We start from the raw sequence: 20,242 nt of genomic DNA on the forward strand, positions 1-20,242 counted from the left end.
TAAATTAATATTATTGATTTACAATACCGCTTTATTTCCAAAGGTCGCAGATTCGTTTCTCGCACAGAAGCTTGGGATTAAATTGTGCTATGTGTATTGTCCGGAGATATTATATTATACACAGCAAATGTCAGTTTTTTTTCTCGTAACTGGTTGCGATTCGCAATTTTGTGTGCACAGACTTTGTGTTTCACACTTGTTCAAGTTATTTCTGGAATAAAAGATACCCATCTTATAAATAATGTTTAATTTTATGTCAACTTTATGTCATTAAGTTCAGTTTAGATAGTTCTGATAGATAAACAGATATTGTTTCGTATAATAGCATTAATATGGACCATAAACTGAATAATAAATAATAAACTTACGTTCAAATACAATGATATATGCAATTTATAAATTTCTTTCACCTTTCTATAAACTACAAAATATCTTAAGTTACTTCTACCATTTAAAATTTTGCTGGAAACTAAAAATAGTAATAACAACAATCCTGGACAATCAACACAGAGCCATCTAGTCCCAAGCTTAGCAGATTAATGGTTATGGATACTAGACAACTGATTGAAACAGTTAAATAAATCTTTTGTGTAAATACATACACACAAACAATCATGCTCATGAATACAAGTATTTTATACCATGCAAGGAATTTAACCCGCGACCCAGAAAGTAGTTCAGTATGCTAAACCCCCTAGATCACCAAGGTCATCAAAACACCATATACGAATATTACAAAGATTCAGATTTATATTTATAACTAACTATTCCCGCGACTTCGACCGCGTGGAATTTAACTTTATTTTTCTAAAATAACCTGTCAAAAAAAGTCCCGTCAAATACGGTCCAGCCATTTCAGAGATTAGCCGGAACAAACAGACAGACAGACAAAAATTGTAAAAAATGTTATTTTTGTGTGGGTACCGTATTTATCTATATGTATGTAGTAAAAAACTGTTATTTCAATATTACAAAATGTATAGATTACATTTTAATTTCAACACTACAAATATATATATTACGGACAGAGAACAAAACTGCTTAACCTTTTAACTATATATATATATATGGAGAGAGGATTTATGTATATCAATTTTATTATAGTTTTATTTTTAAAAGAAGAATTGAAGAAATTGTCCGTACGACGTAAGACGATGTGAAGACGACTTTAATACGAAAATAAATCTTATATATAAAATCCTCGTGTCACAATATTAGTTATCATACCCCTCCGAAACGGCTTGACCGATTTTTATGAAATTTTATATGCATATTCAGTAGGTCTGAGAATCGCCTACTATCTATTTTTCATACTTAACATTATTTTCTTCATTTTTTTAGCAAAATTTTTTTTTATATGTCGTTAAAAAATATATACATCCCAAAATTTTCACCATTCTATCACCAACCCCTATTTTTTATAGCGTTATTAATTTATATGGAAAAACAACGTCAGCTAGTAACTAAATATTATAAGACTCACTCGCGATAATCCCACATATATACATAAATTTATAGAAACAATTTTTTTGTTTTTATTAATACTGACATTCTTTTAATATTTATACCATATTTCATCCAAATAAATACATTTCATTTCATTTCATTTCAAATTAACAAATTCTTCGGGGACTTACTCTATACACCCAAAAAGATGTTATAACAAAATTAATTGGTTCAAACGAGTAAGATCTTGCTACTGAACGTCGTCGCTTACGTTCAGCCTAATTCGCTTCGTTGCGTTATTATCCCGGAATCTGGCTCGCAACATCTGGCAACACTAGCACGCCCCAACTTTCTGTTTACATTTTGTTAACGGAATGGGAATTTAAAGCGAAATTTCTTAGCTACAAATGTGAGTTAAAAGTAAGAGCGAGAAGGGAACAGTTGTTGCGTGAAATCGCCGAGCCTTACATCTGAACGTCTTCAAATATTTGTTTAAATAATGTTACTTTGATATAGTACAACCATTTTATAATCAAATTAATATTACATAGTATAAAATAGTCGATGTCGCTGTCTGTCCCTATATATGCTTAAATCTTTAAAATTACGCAACGGATGTTGAAACGTTTTTTATTAGATTGAGTGATTGAAGAGGAAGGTTTATATATATAATACATGTACACTCGTGCGAAGCCGGGGGGACAACAACTAGTCGATACATACACCAAAATAACAATTTTAAAAATTTTTGTCTGTCTGTCTGTTTGTTCCGTTTAATGTCTTATTACAACTTAAATATGTACAGTTACAACAATTATTTAAAAGAGCAACACACAAGTTTCTTGCTCATTCTTGTGTTTAGACAGCTTTCCAAATGAGCTGTAGTTTCGAAAAACAATTATAACTATTCAAAAGTTCTTAAATTTAAGTATATTTAAATAAATACTTTTCTATTCTGTTCTATTTTACATATTAACATATGGATTCATAATAACCTCTTACAAAAATTTTAAATGCAAACTTTCTGAGTATGGACGGATGGATGGATGGATGTTTGTTACTCTTTCACGCAAAAACTACTGAACGGATTTTGATGAAACTTTACAGTAATATAGCTTATATATTAGTATAACATATCGACTATTTTTTTTTTATAACACAGGGGACAAACGAGCATGCGGCTCACCTGAGGGTAAGTGATTACCGCCGCCCATGAGCACCCGCAACACCAGGAGAATTGCAAGTACGTTGTCGGCCTTTTAAAAAGGAATAAGCTCTTTTCTTGAAGGTTTCAATATCGTATCTCTTACCACCGCTCCAGTCACTATGTGATGACTGGAGCGGTGGTAAGAGTAAATACATACAGTAGGATAGAACTTGTGTATTAATTGTTATCTTGATTTACTCTACCTTAGACTAATTACTATAACTATATATATCAACAACTGCGTGACCTACATTTCGTTTGATAAAATATACACTGTCACAATCTACTATCCAACATGCAGATTTGCATCATTATATCATAGCTATAAATTTCAGGCAAGTGAAACCGCGGCTACACCTAGTAGTTTATAAGGACCAGAACTACTATACACGTAAGTGGGAAATCTATTCTCAATCTCGAGAGGTTGAAAAGTTTTATAGCCAGAAATAATTCCAGCAAGAACAAATCAAGTTAATTTCAACTATTTCCCCGAACGGCAAGTACGATCCAAACTACGACCGCCTACAAAATATAATCGTTACCGTGGAATGACCATATAGTTAGTTTAAACACATTATCGATCCAAACTACGACCGCCTACAAAATATAATCGTTACCGTGGAATGACCATATAGTTAGTTTAAACTCTAAAATATTATTGCTATTGAGTAAAAACATTATACGCATGATGACAAGCATCCCCCACAGGATACTGCAAATTGAACAAGAATATGGCAAACTTAGGTCTACGCACGACAAAAATCTGCAGATTCTGCCAAAATGAAGAGGAAACGCCACTACACATTCTATGTGGTTGGAGCCAAGCGCTTTTTTTTCGGACTATTCTAATACTATTGGCCGCAGCTGGCCTTTATAGCTTCACCGGACGATAGGGGCAAGGGCAGATGGCACTCCAAACCCGTAGAACTTATGGAGCGGCTGAAGGCCAACTCCCGTCTGACGGATACGACTTTAGTCTGAGGGTACCGCTAGGGTTCGAACTTTGCCATAAGTAAATTAGTGCTGGTTGGTAGTTTGTATTCACACGTTTCGACTTGTAAAATATGAACTTACAAGGATTGTTTAAAAGAGCAACACACAAGTTTCTTGCTTATTCTTCATGTGACGAGACAGCTTTCCGAATAAGCGGTAGATTTAAAAAAATGTTGACTATTCAAAAGTGCCTAAATTAAGTTTATTTGAATAAATGATTTTCTAGTCTATTATTTTATTTCAATTACTTGAAATAATATTGGTACTGTAGCCGTTCAGACTCGGTCCTAACCGCGCCCCGGATGACGTACAAGTCAGTAAGAGACCGTCGTTATAACTTCACTACTGAATAGCTGTTATAGTTTTTTCGTTAACAACTCCATACAAACTTATCTGGTTTCGTTGATTTCGTTGCAAAAAATATCCTGTTTGCTATATAAATAAACTAAAATAAATTCACTTTTTAACCCCAATAATTATACCAGGAAAAAGAAGATAGAGTATGCTTTCATTTATTCAGTTATGCGGAGGAATGAGGACCATGTCTTATGGAAAGTGTATAATATGAATGTGGATGGATGCAAAGGGAGGGGACGCCCTAAGAAAAGATGGATGGATTGTGTGAAAGATGATATGAATAAAAGAAGAGTATGTTTAGATATGACGACCGATAGAGAGCAGTGGAAGAGAATGACATACTGCGCCGACCCCAAATAATGGGATAAAGGCAAGGCAATGATGATGATGATGATGAGTATGCTTTCATTTAAATTATACACTAAAAGAAAATAGGTACGTTTGAATATTAAACTTATATTACATATGTAGTATAAAACAAAGTCGCTGTCGCTGTCTGTCCCTATGTATGCTTAAATCTTTAAAACTACGCAACGGATTTTGAAGCGTTTTCTTTAATAGATAGAGTGATTCAAGAGGAAGGTTTATATATATATTAGATGTATACCCGTGCGAAGCCGGGGAGTAGCTAGTATTGAGTAAAATACACTTATGAGGTCACAACGGTATATATTGATCTAAGCAAAAAAAGGTTTTTTTTATTTTGGACTACTGTAATATGCTGTTGGCCGCAGCTGGCCTTTACAGCTTCACCAGACGATAGGGGGCGAGTGCAGATGGCACTCCAAACCCGCGGAAGGACTCATGGAGTGGCTGAAGGCCAATTTTAGCCTGACGGATATGATTTTAGCCTGAGGGTACCGCTAGGGGTTCGAACCTCGGCTCAGGCCGTCATAACATCGGTCCCCGTCGTTGAATTGGACGGGAAAAGGAAATTACATATCTCTATAAGATATTTATTTATTCATTCATTTCAGGCAACTAGGCCCATATTATAAATACCTTAAAGACTAACATACATACATACATATATATACATACATATACATATATATAATGTTTAAAAACTAACACATTGATTTTGTCTGTGTGATCACGGCACTGTAGACAGGAATCTGCCACAGTAGCGCCGTGTGGTATACACCTATATACTGATATAACAAAAAAATCTTAATAGCGCGTTTTAGAAATATGCATGCAAAAATACAGCGCATCTAATTGTACTAGTATAAAACAATATTGACTCGAACATTGTAATATTTGACTTGAGCGTGAGACCGGATTTACGTATTGTCCTCACTTTATACAGCATACGTTTACACACTAATTAAATTGCAATTACTTGCTTTAGACCTTTGTTTCTCAGTGCACACATCCTGATTGGTATAGAGACTTCCTCTTTTCAAGTGGCATTGTTTTTTGTAATTCTATACCATAACTACCAATCACCTAGGGTTGCCAACACCAAATTTAAAAAACTAGCATAGGAAGTTGGAACAACCAGGACAATTTTGTTTAAAACCAGGACTCAGTAATATACTTGTTATAATTATATTATTGTATAATGTCAAAAGGCTAAATTAATAAAATTCAAATAATAGTAAAAATTTTGCTTGAGGCGAGACTTCGCATCGCTTTGTGTGTTCTACCGATTATACAACGGACTGTGTTCTGATGAATTGTTTGACATGATGCCTACGGCTACCTTTTACCATCGCACCGCTCGCCATCGACAGGGAATTCATCCCCACACGCTGGAATCTAAGTGGTCTCGGACAGTGCGGTTTCAGAGGAGCTTCCTCCCGCGTACACTTAGATTGTGGAATGAACTACCTGCCGAGGTTTTCTCGAGAGACTACAGCATGGGGTTTTTCAAAATGGGTATTTTAAGGTTTCTTAAGGGTTGGCAACGCGTATGTGACACCACTGGTGTTTCAGGCGTCCATAGGCTGCGGTAACCGTTTACCATCAGATGGGCCGTACGCTTGTTTGCCACCTAAGTGATATAAAAAAAATCAGTCTTTAATACTTAAAAGTATTCAAAAAAAATCTACAATTCGAGCAGGTACAAAAATGGCGTGCGTATTTTGGAAATATATGATCTTATCAGGGCGTTTTAAAAACACAGGATGCTGCTTAAAAACTATCCAGGACACCCCAGGACACTACAAACTAGGACATGTCCTGGGAAAACAGGACGGTTAGCAACTCCACTATTAACTACTGTATTGTGTAGGTCTGTTCCCATACGATGAGAAGATGTGCATGCTATTTTTTTTTAATGATAATGGAATGGTGCACCCTCCTGCGCTTTACGCTGGTTGGGCACCAGTGGAGGATGATAACACGAGGATAGGTCAGAAAGTCCACCGCGACAAATTTATCAGAAATTTAAATAGAATATTTTTTTTTAATAGTAATAATATATTTATTTTTCTCCACAAAATCATACATAATATAGAGTGCTGCAGAGGCATTGAGGCATGTAAAATTCTATGCAAAAATACAGATTTGTGGAGAACTGGTGCCTGTACTAGGTATCCGAAGAACATGTATCACGGGTCACCAGGTCCTCCCACTAGATCCCCATTATGTAGGGAATGATACGGCTACTATATTTAATGAAAAAGAAATAGAAATAATCTTTATTCAAATAAACTCATTACAAGCACTTTTGAATAGTCATATTTTGATTCTACCACTCATTCGGAATGCAGATTCATCACAAGAAGAATGAGCAAGAAACTTGTGTGTTGCTCTTTTGAAAAGATGTTTTTTTATATAATAATTACAGTATAATATGTAAGAGGCATGCGATAATCAACATAGAAATCGCTACGCACTCATTATTAGTGTAATCAGATAATATTGTTAGTGCTATAGACTTAAAGTTTTTCTATAAAAACATTATTATCGTTAACGAATTCTTCAATTTTATAGTAAGCTTTTTTGCATAGGAAGTGTTTTATATGACATTTAAATCTTTTTTCAGGCAGATTTATAACAGACTCTGGTATTTTGTTGTAAAACCTTACGCAATTGCCATAAAACGATTTACTAACATTAGTTAAACGACATTTAGGTAAAATAATAATAATAATATTTCAGGACAATTCACACAGCGCCATCTAGTCCCAAGCTAAGTAGACCTTGTGTAATGGGTACTAGACAACTGATATAAATACATGGACACATTTTTTTTGTAAATAAATACATATTATACTTAGAAAACACCCAGACCGATACAAACAATCATACTCATGAGTACAAATGTTTGTATCATGCGAGGAATCGAACCCACGACCATCGGATAGTAAAGCGGTGTGCTAAACCACTAGACCACCGAGGCTGTTAAGGTAGTAAAATCTAGGTAAAGTAGTAGGTAAAATCTAGATTTGTTACCGGTTGGATTGAACGGAGCGCGTTTATTATGAAAAACTCGACCTTGTCCGATCGGAATTTTTTGTGGTAATCGATGGAGGCCCGAATGTAGACCTTTTATGAAATTTGGTCTCGATCGGTCAAGCGGTTTCGGTGGAATATCTTTTGAATTCGCACTCCGCTGAATAATGGTTTCCAGGAACCGCATGTAACCCAACCTGACTTGGTACATTGATACCAATGGTGTCAACACCCCATACTACCATCAATTCCCTTCCACTTGTGCATGCCACTGTACATGCCTAAGGCTATCTCCTGCCTGACGGATACGATTTTAGATTGAGGGCAAGGAGTTCGATCCTCGGGTCAAGATGTCGTAATTTCAATCCCCGTCAAAATTAGATGGGGCCGGGGAAGGGGGGTCGATAAGAGAGGATTAGTCAATGTCGACAATGTCAACTGATATATCTGTTGTCACAAATTGAAATAACCGTTTTTTACTACATGTATATGAATATAATAGAAAATCATTTATTCAAATAAACTTAATTTAAGCACTTTGAATAGTCAAAAATTTTTTTAAATCTACCGCATATTCGGAAAGCTGTATCATCACAAGAAGAATAAGCAAGAAACTTGTGTGTTGCTCATTTAAATAATCCTTGTAAGTTCACATTTTACAAGTCGAAACGTGCAAATACAAACTACCAACCAGCACTAATTCATTTAGGCTCAAATATAAAAACACAATAAGATTAAATCAGTCGTAGTGATAAGAGCAGACGAGACGACAAGCAGCACTCGTTCACGCGTATGACGGATGAGCCAGCCATCACTGCGCTCGACCATATTTTAGGGAGCCCAATGACCCGGCCCACCACGCCGCCACATGTCTGGACATTTTAGTGAGCATAACTACCCATTCCACTCGACCACGTCACAGCTATAAAAATTACTATACTGTAGTTACAGTATTCGCACTTTACATGAGGATGCATGCGACAATCACTACAAAAGCCGCTACGCTATCATATTTCAAGAAACCACTATGAAAAAGAAATTATAACGTTGTCCGCTAAAAAAATTATTCTTGCTAGATATTGTTGTTTTCTATGAATTCATCTATCCTATATAAATACGATACAGACGCCAAGATAACATTTTTTACAATTTTTGTCTGTCTGATTGTTCCGGCTAATCTCTGAAATGGCTGGACCGATTTTCACGGGACTTTTTTTGGCTGGCAGCTGATGTGATAAGAAGTAACTTAGGCTACTATCATTTTAGTAAAATAAATTTAAATTCCACGCGCACGTACTCGTATCGTATCGTATTATGTTACAGTCTCCGCAATTAGCCTCACATGCGTGTAGGACCATAACGTAGCCAGCCAAGCTCCTCCCAAAAGCGCAGAACATTGGTGTCCATTTATACGGAGGAACCGTTGAAAAATTTCGCGGAATAAAGTCATAAATCGTTTCTTCAGCTTCAAAACAGCCCCGACAAAGTGGACTGTCTGTAGCATCAATTTTGTATAAGTGTTTGTTTAAGGAACAATGGCCCGTTATTGTGCCTATCATTATTTTGATCTATTATCTAGATTAAGTAGACGTGATGTTAATCGATGCAATCAGTGGTTAGGTTCCATCGGACTAGTACGAATAGCTTTGATTACAATAAAATCCACTAGGACCATTCCCACAAACAGCATTCGTTCCATTTATACGGGAAGTTGAAAAATATCGCGGAATAAAGTCATAAATCGTTAAATTTCATACATTATTCAGGACAAAAGGATTTATTGGCGGACTTACGTTTGATAGCAACAATTACTTAAACTAATTAATTGGTTGTTCCGCTGGATCTCAACATCAGCATACTTTTTGCTTAATGAAGCGGACTAAAGTACGACTTCTGATTGGATAGGGCTGTCAATTTCAGTCCATTTTTGGATGTAAAAAATGATTATTTTATGTTTATTTTATTGTTTATTTTTAATTATGGTAAATTAAGTTTAATTATATGTACATTTTATTTGCTCTTTCTTTTCGTTTGTTGTTTATATTGTACTTTTTACATTGCACTGAATAAAATATTTTTCTTTCTTTCTTTCTTTCTCTCTTTCAATTTATATACGTTTTTATTTTTATGACAATATCATCATCTGCTTCATTTGTGGTCGGCGTAATATGTTTTTCTCTTCCATTCATCCCTGTTTCTTTTCTGTTTTCTTTCTGTTGTATTCAAATAAACTCATTACAAGCACTTTCGAATAGTCCTGTGATGAGACAGCTTTCCGAATGAGCGGTAGATTAAAAAATATGTGATGACTATTCAAAAGTGCTACAATGTTAGTTTATTTGAATAAATGAATTTCTATTCTATTCTATTCTACAGGCATATTTTGATTCACACATTCAACTCGTTATATATTAATAATAATAATTTTATTTCAGACAACATGACCCATCTTGTTAGTTACAGCGTAATGACAAATGATAATTTATTATATATTTATACATTTAATGATAATTTACTCTCTTTCGGATCATATCTTCTTGCTCACAGTCCATCCATCTCTTTTTTGGTTTTCTTTATGATGCTCTTCTTCTTTATGATGGTATAGGGATGTGAAAATAATCGTTTATCGAAAGTGTCGATCATTTTTCTGCATATAACAGATTTTTTCGTATACGATTTCATACTCAATTTTTGAAAATGATTTTATCAAAAAATATCACATTCTTCTGCAAATAAATGATTAGGGATATTATTATTAATATATTATATACTAGCTGTACCCGCGACTTCGTTTGCGTAAAATAGTGACCTTGACCAAATAATGAAGAAATATTTAGTAATCATGTATTCAACCGCATAAAGATAACATTGTATTTCCATTTTCAACCCCTTACAACCCTTTTTTCGCATTAAAAAATATGTCTATGCCCTATTCAAAGTGCTTTAGACTATCTGCGTACCAAATTTCATTTAAATCGGTTCAGCAGTTTAGGCGTGAAAGCGAGACAAACAGACAGACAGAGTTACTTTCGCATTTATAATATTAATAAGGATTATTTGCTATTCACCTATTGTAGTAAATTTTTTTATTTAAAAGTCGTACAGATAAAAGCCTATATTTTTACAATTACCTCACATGATGCCATGTCAGGGATGCAGTTATGACATAAAAATAAATAAATAAAGTTTTGGAGGAGAGTCAACCCTATATTAAGTTCGACTGCAATCTTGTAATGAGTCGGTCTCTATTTTCCGCCATTTTAACGGAAAAATAGAGATAATTTGCTCAACTTACCGATAACTTCCATTGCTTCCTCGAACGCGGAACAACTGCACTCAGGATATTACTTCTGTATATAAATGACGCATTGGACGTGGAATTCTACTCTTAACAGAAAAAGTCGATTTTTTATGAAATTTTCTCCCGAGTTTTATTTTGTACAGAAAATATGTATGTACATGTATTTCACATATAGAATGTAAGTTCGTCTACATTTATTTTAGAAAGTTTATTTAATTTAATTCAACGTGGACGAAGTGGCGGAAAGCAGCTAGTTCATATAATTATAATCTCTGGACAATTCATACAGCTTCAACTAGACCCAAGTTAAGCTAGCTAAAACTTGTGTTATGGGTACTAGACAACTGATACAAATACATAGATATATTTTTTGTAAATACATAAATATTATACATAGAAAATATCTAGATCGACACATAATCTCTCATGACTACAAATTTATGTGCTGTGCGAGGAATCGAACCCGCGACCATCGAAGGTAAGGTGTACTAAACTGCTAGACTACCGAGGTTGTCGAATTTTAATATATACAACAAGTGACGGAACTTATTAAATAGGAAAGTGCCGTCAGACTGTTTACTATTCCAGAAATATAAGAAAAAAATTACGTTAAGGAAGAAACTTTTACAGTGGTACTTGGTAATTTTTACAGTGTCCAAGAATATTTAAGTAATACAAACACCTTCACGTAATTTGCATGCCTGTATGGTTTACTATACAGGCATGCAAATTACGTGGTCAGCAATATTTAATTGCTGATCAATCAAAATTTCATGTAACATCATATTAATTATAATTCTGTACCAATATTTCGCCAATAAATTATTTAATTTCATTTCATTTCAATTCAAGGGTAACAGTAATTTTAATACAGAAATTTATTTTAAGAAATATATATGAGGCAGTATACAATTTCATGCCGCAGCAAACAGTCAGTAATGAGGCAATTTGTTCTGCCGCCATAAAATAAAGCAACTCCAAAGGACGGATGCAAACCAGCATGAAATTAACAAAGCGGAGAATGTCCCGGCGATCAACGGTTGATGACAGGCCGCGGGCGGTACTTCCAAACAAAGGGCCACTGTACACCGGACCGCAAGGGCACCGGACAGCGGCCCAAGGTAGGAGCTGTTGCGATCATTGTATCAACGGTCCAAGTTACTAGGTTACTAGGGCCAAGGCAGGAGGGGTAGCGATTACTGTATCAATGGTCCAAGTTAGGAGCCAAGCCCAAGGCAGGAGCTGTTACGATTACAATTAAATTCAAAAATTAATATTTAAGTTACAGGATTTTTTACAGTATCAAAGGTGTAAGTTACTAGGCCCAAGGCAGGAGCTGTTGCAATTACTTAATATAATATATTCTTTAATATATTCTTTATTGATACCAATTTAAGTAGTTACAGTTATTCTCCTTATAAACTATTACATTTTTGTTAAATACGCATCATACATATAATTTACCAGTAGCATCTATACTAGGCAGGAGCCTGTATCATATTACTGTATCAACTTCTTCCAGCGACAAATAGGTAAAAATTAAAATGTTGCAATTGCGTGGGTCGATTTACATTTCAACTTGTACAAAATATGAATGAATTGCATTGGCATCAATCCATTCGCAGCTCGTAAACAGGTTTACAAGTGAAATTACTGAAATTACTGTATCAACGATTCAAGTTACTAGGCCCAAGGCAGGAGCTGTTGCAATTACTGCATCAACGATTCAAGTTACTAGGCCCAAGGCAGGAGCTGTTGCAATTACTGTATCAACGATTCAAGTTACTAGGCCCAAGGCAGGAGCTGTTGCAATTACTGTATCAACGATTCAAGTTACTAGGCCCAAGGCAGGAGCTGTTGCAATTACTGTATCAACGATCCAAGTTACTAGGCCCAAGGCAGGAGCTGTTGCAATTACTGTATCAACGATTCAAGTTACTAGGCCCAAGGCAGGAGCTGTTGCAATTACTGTATCAACGGTCCAAGTTACTAGGCCCAAGGCAGGAGCTGTTGCAATTACTGTATCAACGATTCAAGTTACTAGGCCCAAGGCAGGAGCTGTTGCAATTACTGTATCAACGATTCAAGTTACTAGGCCCAAGGCAGGAGCTGTTGCGATTACAACTTAATTCGACGACTCCAACTTTTTCCTTCAAATCAAATCAAATCAAAATATCTTTTTTACTTTAGGTCTATTACAAACTCTAATGATATGTCAAATCTACCGTCAGTTCGGAATGCATTCGAGATGAGAAGAACTGACATGAAACTCGGCTCGTATTCTTTTCAAATAAATGTTGTACATGTTTACAATAATACAGATTCGTTTTTAAATTCAAATTTGGGAGAATAGGGTGACCACTAGCATATGCTATTGCAATTTTGTCAAAGGCAAATAGTCTAACCAGCGTTCATAACCCGAACAGAGCAGTCCCCATAAGTAGCAACTGTTCACGAGTATTACGTTCTGTTTAATCAGCTTAAATAGGTGTGTATTGGTGATTTAGGTTTATAGAGAATATTTACTGTTTTCTAATATATTACTCGCTCTCAGTTCATACCTTGGACAGTATCCTTAGACCACAACACTGTACGGCTACACCTGCTGAAATTTCACAGCGGTCAAACCAACTTTGAGGTGGAAACTGTGTTTGTTACAGAAATTATTGGTTCGCTCCAAATAAAATAACTCTCTTTAAATTCATGGTAACCGTTAGTTTAGAGTTTGTACTATTAACTCTGTGATGTGGTTAGTTGGTTTGAATATTATATTAGTTGTTGTAATATCTTTATATAATAGTAACGAGGCGACCCGGCTTCGCATGAGTACATATACTTTAGATTACACTTAGATTGTTGAATGAACTTCCTACCGAGGTTTTCTTACGAGACTACAGCATGGGGTTTTTCAAGAAGGGTATATTAAGGTTTCTTAAGGGTCGGCAACGCGCGCGTGATACCCCTGGTGTTTCAGGCGTCCATAGACTACGTCCTGATTGCCACCATCGTAACATAAAAAAAAGATACAATTTTTTTTATATAATAATAATGTTTAATGACAGGGATTTTGGGGGAGTTAGTAATGGGGTTGATGGGATGTGATGGGATCATACTCGTGAATGGTGCTGCTTGTGGGGACTGGTCTGTTCGGATTATGAACACTGATTAGACTATTTGCTTTTGCAATAGCATATACTGGTGGTCACTCTATTCTTCTAAATTTAAATTTAAAAATGAGTCTGTATTATTGTAAACGTGTACAACATTTATTTGAAAAGAATACGAGCTGAGTTTCTTGTCAGTTCTCGAAATCAATCCGAACTAGAACTAAAAATCATACACTTTAACTTGCGCCCTTAATTTCTTCAAAATTGCTTAAATTAAGTTTATTTGAATAAATGATTTCCTATTCTATTCTATTCTATTCTTCATTACTAAGTAATTAAGGAATACTTGCCGTAGCGAATTGTACCGTAATTAGCTGGTAAATAAAGTAGATTATCAGTCCATCAGAATCACTGTTAGCTGAAACTGTTCTCACTGTGCTGTAGTTTGACATGCTGTTCAGTGTTGCTACCGTGGTGGTTTCAGCACTAAATCTGATAGAAATGAAAGGGTTTTCCCTTTGATTTTTTTTATTGATTAGTGGATTTTTAGTGTACAAATATTGCGAGGATATATATAATTTTTATACATTTCCCATTCTAATCACAAATATATATTTTTTTCTTGTATATTCATTACAAATGATATGTCAAATCAACATATTTTTTGAAAAGCACAAAAATATAAAAGTAGATTTGGAACACGCGTGCCATAAGTGTATACTATATACTTAATAACTAGAAATAGAAATAGAAATAGAAATAGAAATAATCTTTATTCAAATAAACTCATTACAAGCACTTTTGAATATCATAAATCATTTCTTCGGAATGCAGATTCATCACAACAAGAATGAGCAAGAAACTTGTGTGGCTCTTTTTAATAGATGTTTTTTTTTATATAAATAATTACAGTATAACAAGTAAAAAAATAAAATTGTTGTCTTTATTATTATTAATGTAATCAGATAATATTTTATCTATAGATTTAAAGTTTTTCTATAAAAACATTATTATCAAGTTAAAATTATTCAATTTTATAGCTCTCTAGTTTTAACGAAAGGATTACTTTTTATATACATTTAAAATTTTTAAGTTCATAAAAATAACAGATGGTATTTTATAAAAACCATTACGCAATTGCCATAAAACGAATTACTAACTTTAGCCAAACGACATTTAGGTAAAATAATTTTGTTATTGTTACTAAGCTTTTATTAGTGCAATCACTAACTCTTTTGAAACTGTCTATATTCCTTCTGGCATAGATGATATTTTCATAAATGTATTGAGAAGCAACGGTGAGGATATTTGATTCCTTAAAACACTCTCGCAATGACTTTCTGGAACCCATACCATAAATGGACAAATGGCCCTCTTTTGTAAAGTAAATATTGTATTTATAAAAGCTGCTTTGCCCCATAACAAAATACCATACGACATAATGCTATGAAAAAAATAGCTAAAATTTTCTTTACCTAGTGGCCCGTCTGTTAATTGTCTAACTTCTGATGCTGCTGTAAGTGATCACTGCTACATTGTTCCATTTACGAGAGCATCCTCCCGCTGTGTATCTATTCTCAGTTGATAACGCAACTACAACGTTGTTTAACGACAGTTCTCGTTATCTGTAACGATTTAGTTTCCCTACAAACGTATAAATACAAGAAAATATGTTGTATCAACGTTATATATTCAAACTCGTCATTTCCTGCGTCTTCGTCTGTATTTTAAAAGTTAAGAGAGAGAACCGTATATTTTGTGTGAATCTCAATATGCGATTGACTCGATCGGTTTAAAATTGAGAAAGTTTGAATTGTAATTAATTACAAAACACCAAATCGTAAATTAAATCGTAATTATATATATTTATTAAAATGTAGATATAATTAGCGGTGTAACAAAATATTGAAGAATATTAAAAACAAATGACAATCGTAATTATTAGAACACAGCGTTCTATATTTAAATATAATGAAGTAAATAATTAAGAAGGTTTTAATATATGCCAGGACAGGACAGGCGTTAATTTACAGGATCAGGACAGGACCACGATAGTAGACAAAGTGCTCAGGACGGTTTAAAATTGAGAAAGTTTCATACAAACTTGTTAAAAAGATAAAATTGTTGTCTTTATTATTTTACATGCAATTTCTTCATATTTTATCAGGAAGGACAGGACAGGACTTCCAGGAATACAAGACAAAAGGACAAATCAGGACAGCCGACAGGACAGGACAGGACAGACGAGAATGACGGACAGGACATTAATTTTTATATACAAGTAAAATGATTAAGTTCATAAAAATAACAATAAACAAATAAATAACCATTAACAATTAACACAGCGTCATCAGGACAGGAAGGACAGTTTGTGATGGGACAGACACTGATATAAAATCATTTTTATTCAAATAATTCAATGTATGATGTTTTTTTATTTGACAAAAATGTAATAGAATAGAATAGAAAATCATTTATTCAAATAAACTTAATTTAAGCCATTTTGAATAGTCGTAACAATTTGTTTTTTATCTACCACTCGTTCGGAAAGCTGTCTTATCATAGTCTATAGCTACATCAGGTATAATATAATCAGGTAGCTCATGTAATAAGGAGTCATATAGGCTACTTTTATTTTAGGAAAATTCTTTTGTTTTAGAAAGTTAAAGTATATATTTCACGCGGACGAAGTCGCGGGAACAGCTAGTAAAATATATATAGTAAAACACCTGTCTTGTTGTCCGTATTTTTCTGTCGTATTTGTCTCGTCTGTCCTAGTTACGTCTTATAAGCGGCCAGCAAGCACTCCTGTCAAAAGATTGCCGCAACTTTCCATAATACAATGTCATTACATAGTATAAAACAAAGTCGCTGTCTGTCATATGCCTAAATCTTTAAAAATACGCAACGGATTTTTTAAACCGGTTTTTTTTAATAGATAAGTGATTCAAGAGGAAGGTTTATATATATAATACATGTACACCCGTGCGAAGCCGGGACAGGACAGGACAGGACAGGACAATACAGGATTTTATTTATATGCATATATTACTAGTAATATATGCATATAAAGAAAAATAGAATAGAATAGAAAGTCATTTATTCAAATAAACTTAATTTAAGCCATTTTGAATATTGTAATATTGAAATAACCGTTTTTTACTACATGCATACGGTATGTATATACCGTAAAAAATGCTATTTTAGTGTATACCAAAATAGCATTTTTTACAATTTTTGTCTGTCTGTCTGTTTGTTTGTTCTGGCTAATTGATTTTGACCGATTTTGACGAGACCTTTTTTGGCAGGTAGCTGATGTTATAAGAAGTAACTTAGGCTACTTTTATTTTAGAAAATAAAGTTAAATTCCACGCGGACGACGTCACGTGTACAGCTAGTATGTAATACAATTTTATCAATATAACACAATCATTATAAGTGTACTACACTATAGGGTGTAATAACAGTGTAATAGCAACAAAATAGCTTTATCGAGCAAGTTGGCAATAAATTCGACACCTCATCTCGGAGAATGTATCTCAACTGCCGGTAATGGTACAATAGTGTACACCATGCAGTACAAGCGACGGCAATATATAGGTACGCCTAGTAACGACGCATTTGTCTTTTAACATAGGTAAACGGTACCGTTACCGGTACCGGTAACGTGTAACTAGTATGTAATATAGCCTTTTTTCAATATAACACAGATCATTATAAGCTGTACGAAACAGGTTACAAAGCATCTTAGCAACAAAATAGTGTGTAGATTGGAAGAAAGAAGGAAGAAGAAAGAAAGTAAAAAAATTATTGTCAATTAATAACATGATTACAATACAATATAAAATACTACTAATACGGGCATTTATCTTTTAACATAGGTAAACGGTACCGGTACCGGTAACGGTCTGTTAGAATCACCTATTTCAGTTACCAAGATGCTTTATATGGTGTAAATAAACAGCTTACAAAGCATCTTAGCATTGTAGTGTGTAGATTAAGAAAGAAAGAAAAAGAAGAAAGTAGGGAGAAGAAAGAAAGAAAAGAAATTTATTGTCAATTAATAACGTGATTACAATAAAATAAAATACTACTAATAGGGCATTTGTCTTTTAACATAGGTAAACGGTACCGGTAACGGTAACGGTACACTTGTCTTTTAACATAGGTAAACGGTACCGGTAACGGTACCTCAGTCTCACGTATTTCAGCTACCAAAATGCTTTGTATGCTGTACGCAATACAGATTACAAAGCACCTTGACATTGTAGTGTGTAGATTAAAGAAGAAAAAGGAAAAACGAAGAAAGAAAGAAAAGAAATTTATTGTCAATTAATAACGTGATTACAATAAAATAAAATAGCCTAGTACTGCTAATAATGATTACAATAAAATTCTGATGTGTAATCTATATCTGTCATACTCGTGAACGAGTGCTGCTTGTAGGGACTGGTCTGCTCTTATCACTACGACTGATTTAATCTTATTGTGTTTTTATTTTTGAGCCTAAATAAATTAGTGCTGGTTGGTAGTTTGTATTCACACGTTTCGACTTGTAAATGTAAACTTACAAGGATTATTTAAAAGAGCAACACACAAGTTTCTTCCTCGTTCTTCTTGTGATGACAGCTTTCCGAACGAGCGGTAGATAAAAAAAAATGTTATGACTATTCAAAAGTGCTTAAATTAAGTTTATTTGAATAAATGATTTTCTATTCTATTCTATTCGATTACTGTAAAGTTTCATCAAAAAACCTTCATTAGTTTTTGCGTGAAAGAGTAACAAACATTCTACAACATCCATCTATCCATCCATACTCACAAACTTTCGAGTTTATGATATTGATGGTGTTATATATATTATGTTTAAATTTGTGGCGAAAACAAATAAATATTCATTCATTCATTCATTCATTAGTACATCAGCGTCTTTACCATTCAAGATATATTCAAAAGTGCACATAATGTAAATGTTGCAATTCCTCGTTAGAGAACGGTCTTACACAAGTTAGTGACAATATAAAGGTTTGTTAATTGGCGCGTCTTATTTCTGGATAATTGAATCGTAAGATGTAAAACGAGACGGCAACATTGTCGTGGTCTTGGTGCATTTGCATAGTTCGCAGCAGTGATAACAGATTAGAGGTTTCCCCAAAATATGGGAGTTGTTTCGACGACAGAATTAAGAAATAAATAGGGGAGTTTGTGAGGGAAATCAATCAAAATTTGACGATAATGAAATTTTAGGAATGTTCTTGGTAAAGTAGTTAAGTTTGGGTATTGTGAAATTTTTGGCACATTCATTTAGCCTTAAAAACTTTAAAGATGCGAATAAGTGGATCCTCTGGCCTAAAATGAACAAGAACTGCGAAAAGAGTTACCTAAAGAATATTATCAGTCTCACAGGATATTGAAGTATAAATAAATATTACAAATCAAGAGAGTTGAAAACATGTTACCAAAGTTTCAAAAGGGCTACTTACTACTTAATTGGATGGTGGGATTTTTTCTTTCTTATACTATATATACATATAAGTAAAATTGGAGTGTCGTTTGTAATATTGAAATAATCATTTTTTACTACATGAATATCAATATAAATGCGGCATATACATCAAAATAACATTTTTTACTATTTTTGTCTGTCTGTCTGTTTGTTCCGGCTAATGTCTGAAATGGCTAGACGGATTTTGACGGGACTTTTATTGACAGGTGGTAACAGCTGGTAATACAGAGTAACATAGGCTACTTTTTTTTTTAGAAAAGGAAAGTTAAATACTACGTTGTTGAAGTCGCTGGGACAGTTTAAAATAAAATTATGGAATCGAATCTATATACGAGTATGTGGTAATAGGGAGTATTGGCTAATAAAGTTACTTATTCTTATTACCCCTTTTCACGGCAATACACTGAATGAACGCAGCAGTAGATAGCAACGAATTTGTTTATGTAGTTTAATAATAATAATAATATCTCAGGACAGTTCACACAGCGCCATCTAGTCTCAAACTAAGCAGAGTTTGTGTTATGGGTACTAGACAACTTATATAAATACATAGATACATTTTTTTGTAAATAAATACATATTATACATAGAAAACACGCAGATCGATACAAACAATCATACTCATGAATACAAATGTTCGTACTGTGCGAGGAATCGAACCCACGAGCATCGGATAGTAAAGCGGTGTGCTAAACCACTAGACAACCGAGGCTGTCAAGTTTATCTTAATTCACAAGATTAGCGAACACTAGGGCCTAATGATGTGTCTAATGATAGTTGTACAAGCATATAAATAAATAAATTTTATTGAGATTTTAGACTAAAAATAGGGAAACTGTCACTAGCAACTGGCAACAATCTAGCAACGGTAGCCAGACATTGTTACTTAATTCCAGCTTCAGAGATACAAGCATCTTTGACTA

The sequence above is a fragment of the Achroia grisella genome, unplaced genomic scaffold (genome assembly GCF_030625045.1).
Source record: "Achroia grisella isolate CSIRO2021 unplaced genomic scaffold, CSIRO_AGI_Agris_v1 utg1062, whole genome shotgun sequence".
Classification (NCBI taxonomy): Eukaryota; Metazoa; Arthropoda; class Insecta; order Lepidoptera; family Pyralidae; genus Achroia; species Achroia grisella.